Raw genomic sequence first — 5,131 nt, 5'->3', positions numbered from 1 at the left:
TCTTTTGCTCTTGGCATTTTAATGATGATGTGTCTTGGTGTGGTCCTCTTTGGATTCCTTTTGTTTGGGGTTCTCTGCGCTTCTTGGACCTGTAAGTCCATTTCTTTCTCCAGGTGGGGGAAGTTTTCTGCCATTATTTCTTGAAATAGGTTTTCAATATCTTGCTGTCTCTCATCTTCTGGCACTCCAATGACTCTGATATTAGTCCGCTTATAGCTGTCCCAGAGGCTCCTTACACTATCTTCACACTTTCGGATTCTTTTTTCATTTTGCTTTTCCAATTGGGTGTTTTTTGTCGAATCTTTGGTTTGATTCTTGTGCTCCTCTGGTCTGCTATTGGGTATAATATTCTTTATTTCAGTCCGTGTATGCTTACTTTCTAATTTCTTTATCGTAGCATCGAGGGTCTCATTAGTTTTCGTGAGGCTCTGCACAAATTTATGGCAAGCCCTCAAAATTGCGATTCTTAACTCCATATCCTCCATTTCTGTCATGTTTTTTTGTCTCCGCATCTTTTATGCTTTCTTGGTGCACCCCCTTGTGGTCTCTGTGCGCAGTCTTGTTCTAGCCAAGCCTTAATTGTTGTAGTTAACACTAGAGGGATTTGACCACCAGGCCGACTGGCTGTGGAAATCAGCTGTGGGAAAACTTCAGTCCTCTGGGGAGGCGCTAGTCCAGCCCTTGCCTGAGGCGATCGGCAAATGGCTGTGCGCAGGGTTTGGGGCGGGGCGGGCTCAACAGGGCGGGGGGAGGGAGCAGCTATGGCCGCTCTCAGTCCGTCCCCAGGGGCTCTGCCTCTCTGTCCCAGCAATCGCTGCAAACCTCGAGGGGCTGTAGCCAGACAGTCCCGCTTCTCCTGTTTGAGTCTGGGTCCCTAGAGACTCGCCCGGATCTGTAGCCCAGAGTCTGAGACTCGCTCCTGATTGAAAACGACAATCGCGCCCTCAGCCGCCAGCCCGCTTTGCGCGCGCACCCTCACCACCGCACCGCCGTACCTTTAAATTTTCCACACTGCGCCTCCGCTGAGTGTCGGAATGCTGTTGTTTTTGCTTCTAGTAGAGGAGACTCTCCTCAGACAGCCTTCCCGTGGTTCTGGTTGATGTCCGCTCCGACTTTTAGTTGTATTTTTGAAGTGGTTGTCCACGGCGGCAGGCTCCAGTGTTTACCTATGCCGCCATCTTCTCAAAATCATGAGGAGGAGACTTTTAACACAGGAAACAAGGGGTACTGAGGAAGAAAAAATGACTCAGAAGCTTGTCCCCAGGACAGTGTGGTACATGCTGTGCTAAGAAAAAAAAGAGAAGTCCATGAGGGCACCTATGATAGAAAGAAAGCCACACTCAGGGCCAGGAGAATGACGTGTTTCCTTCCCGTATTTTCCTGTATTTCTCCTCTGTGCTCATTGTCACAGGGACATCGCCCTGAGCTGCACAGTTGGAGTGTGAGCCTGTCCCTGCTGATCTGAGCTCTGCAGGCCACAGGGACCTACATCTTCCTGAAGCGTCTCCAGGGCCCGGGTGGCACTGTCCATGGTGAGGACCCCAGGGAGGCGCTGATGGACGGGCTGAGGAGGAAGGAGACCCTGTAGGGGAGGCTCTGACAGGGAAGGACGTGCCCTAGGCCACCTCAGCTGGATGGGGCGTCCCAGGAGGCTCCGGGTCTATTTTCTGCTTTACCAGGAAAACCAGATGCAGGCCTCTGGGAAGGAAATGTTCCCCTTCCTGTGGGGCTGCTGAGGTGAGAACCCTGTCACTGGGAGGGCCAGCCTCACAGGGGCCACACTTGTCTGTCTGTTCTTAGGACACTGTGGCCTCCTGCATCTGCACAGTGAGGTGTAAAGAGAGGAGACGCCATGACCCCCACCCTCATGGCCCTGCTCAGCCTCGGTGAGATGGGAGGGAGGGAGGGGAGCCCTGGTCTGTCAGGACCCCAGGACTCAGGAGGCTCATGGGGAGGAGGGTGCTGCTCAGGGATCAGGGAAAATCTCTCACAGGGACTCTCTTCCAGGGCTGAGTGTGGGCCTCAGGACCCCAGTGCAGGCAGGTAAGTCACCCAGGTGTCCCAGGTCCCACTCCTCCCTGGGGATGAGGGGCCACCCCATGGGAAGCTGGGGATGGAGAACAGCAGTTCTGGGCTGACGGATGGGGAACATCTGGGAAGGTCCTGGCCTGACAGCTGGGACTGAGGGTGGGAATGTCTTAAACCCAGCTACTGGCTTCTTCCAGGGCCCCTCCCCAAACCCACCATCAGGGCTGAGCCAGGCCCTGTGATTCCCTTGGGGAGCCCCGTGACCATCTGGTGTCAGGGGACCCAGGAGGCTGAGGAGTACCGTCTGGATAAAGAGGGAAGCCCAGCACCGTGGAAAAGAGAGAAGCCACAGAAGCCTGGGGACAAGGTGATGTTCTCCATCCCACACATGACGGAGCGTGATGCTGGGATATTTCGCTGTTACTCTTTCAGCCCTGATGGCAGGTCAGAGCCCAGTGACCCCCTGGAGCTGGTGGTGACAGGTGAGAGGACACTCAGGGGTCCCAGCCTCAGGCTCTGCCCTCAGGAAGGGGGTCTGCTCTCAGGGTGTCTCCCTCTCACAGCCCAGCTCTTGGGGGACATGAGGGAGGTGTGAGCCCATTTAACACGCTGCCTCCTCCTCTCCTAGGATCCTACAGCAAACCCAGCCTCTCAGCCCTGCCCAGCCTTGTTGTGACCTCAGGAGGGAACGTGACCCTCCACTGTGGCTCAGGGCAGGGATTTGACAGGTTCATTCTGACTAAGGAAGGAGATCACAGGATCTCCTGGGCCCAGGACTCACAGCCACAGCCCAGCAGGAAGTACCAGGCCCTGTTCCCTGTGGGCCCTGTGACCCCCAGTCACAGGTGGACCTTCACATGCTATGGCTGTTCCAGGTACAGCCCCCAGGTGTGGTCACACCCCAGTGATGCCCTGGAGCTCCTGGTCTCAGGTGAGTCCCATTATTGTTCCATTAATTGATTGACTCAACATACACATATGGGCATCCTTAGTGTGAGGGGAGACCCACATGAGAGGGGGAGGGGAAGGGAGCACAGTGGCTCCTGGACCAGAGACACATAGAGAGACAGTGAGAACTGGGGTCCAGCCCAGGAGACAAGGTTATGGGAGGAGCAGCCCCTATAACTCGTGTCTGGTCTCCCCAGGTGAGTCTGGGAAGCCCTCCCTCCTGACCCAGCAGGGCCAGATCATGGCCTTTGGACAGAGCCTGACCCTCCAGTGTCGCTCTGATGTGGACTATGACAGATTCGCTCTGCACAAGGAGGGGGGACGGGACCTCCCCCAGAGCCTTGTCCTGCAGCCCCAAGGTCACTTCTCCGTGGACACTGTGAGCAGCTCCCACGGGGGCCGGTACAGATGCTACGGTGGATACAACCTCTCCTCTGAGTGGTCGGCCCCCAGTGACCTCCTGGACATTCTGGTGGCAGGTGAGGAGCCAGTGGGTTCCGTCAGGGACCAGACTCTGCACACGCCCTGCTGGGGGTCTCAGGTGGTGAGGCCAGAATGAAAGTATAGGGTCCCAGGGAGGGAGACAGACAGAGACAGGCCGAGAGGGGAGACTCAGAGAAACAGAGACAGATAGAGAGGAGGGTCCTCAGAGAGAGGCCTGGTGACTCTCAGGTCAGAACAAGGTGGGCAGGCAGCCCTCACCCTCCTTCTCTCTCTCTAGGATGGCTCTCTGACACACCCTCCCTCTCGGTGCAGCCAGGCCCCAGGGTGGCCTCAGTGAGATAGAAGGTGACCCTGCTGTGTCAGTCACGGAGCCTGAGGGACACGTTCCTTCTGTCCAAGGAGGGGGCAGCCGATCCCCCCCTGCGTCTGAGATCAGAGCACCGAGCTCAGCGGTTCCAGGCAGAGTTCTCCATGAGTCCTGTGACCTCAGCCCACGGGGGCACCTACAGGTGCTACAGCTCACACAGCTCCTCCCCCTTCCTGCTGTCACTCCCCAGTGAGCCCCTGGAGCTCCTGGTCTCAGGTGAGGGTCCCTGACCATGTCTGCTGAGCTGTCAGCTCAGGGTCCTGTCTCCAGAAGGATCATGGGCTGGAAGGGAATGGGGTGCACTAGGGATGGTCACCCAGAAGACATTTGCTCTTCAGAGCCCCACCCCAACTTCCCCTGAATCCTGAAGTTGCCAGGTGGGCAGTGGGAGGGTTGAGGGGCCGCAGGGCAGATGCAGGGGAATCTGAGTGAGGTGGGGAGTCCAGGGTCAGTCTGAGTTCCTCACCCACTTCTGTCCTCCTTCCCAGGAACCTCTGGGACCCAGCCCCCCACCCACAGGGCCCATGTCCACAGCTGATGAACCACTGGGTCCCCTAAGCTCAGAGGCAGCTAGACCACCCCAGGGCAGTTCTTGGTCTCTCAGAGGACCTAATGCCACCCTGACACTTAAGGACAGGCTTCTGTCCGGGTGGGGAGGGGGGGATGGTCAGGGATTCTAGGAGAGATTTAAGTGGGACCACAGTCCTCCAGAGTCTCTGAGGATTCACCTCTCCCCCACTACAGAGTCAAGCCTAAGAGGGGGAAGTGAGGCAGGTGACAGGTGGGGTGGTCATAGCAGAGGGAGATGTAGGGGCCCAGGCTGAGGGAGGAGGAGAGGCCACAGAGGTGGAGAGAGGACAGGGGGATACTCCCTCAGCTGCTCATTTCCAGAGCCCCTTGGATGGAAGCCCTCACCCTCACAGATGTGTCCCTGAGCCTTTTCAGAGCAAGAGAGGTAGTTACTCTGGCCAAGGTGGGGCCTGCTGTGAGTGACAGTGCCGTCCCACTGGACACTCTACTGTCGTGAGAAGTGTCCCCACCTGTGGGCACTACTCTGCAAGGCCCTGTGCCCCTTGGAGGCCTCCAGGCCCTCAGTGCCCACCTGGGAGAGTCTCAGTGGGACCACGGAGGCCTCATGAGTAACCAGAGGTCCTACTCAGACCCTTTGTGAAATTTAAGTTTGCTCTCTTCATTTTCTGCGCATACTTCTCTATTATTGCTCTTTTGCTGGGAACTTGTAGACAATACTTGCATAAGTAATTTTAACCTGCAAACATTTATGACTTCAAAAACATGGATTTATTCTTATTTTTATTGGGATTATAGTAAATTTATGTATTAATT

General features: G+C 56.2%; 1 pseudogene; it reads left to right on the top strand.

The window, feature by feature from the left end:
• Positions 1-1,404: 1,404 nt before the first annotated feature.
• Positions 1,405-4,965, top strand: LOC102420871 (annotated as a pseudogene).
• Positions 4,966-5,131: the final 166 nt, after the last annotated feature.

This window comes from Myotis lucifugus, unplaced genomic scaffold (assembly GCF_000147115.1).
Source record: "Myotis lucifugus unplaced genomic scaffold, Myoluc2.0 scaffold_11387, whole genome shotgun sequence".
Lineage (NCBI taxonomy): Eukaryota > Metazoa > Chordata > Mammalia > Chiroptera > Vespertilionidae > Myotis > Myotis lucifugus.
Note: the sequence above shows the minus strand (reverse complement) of the source record. Positions and strands in the feature narration are given on the sequence as shown.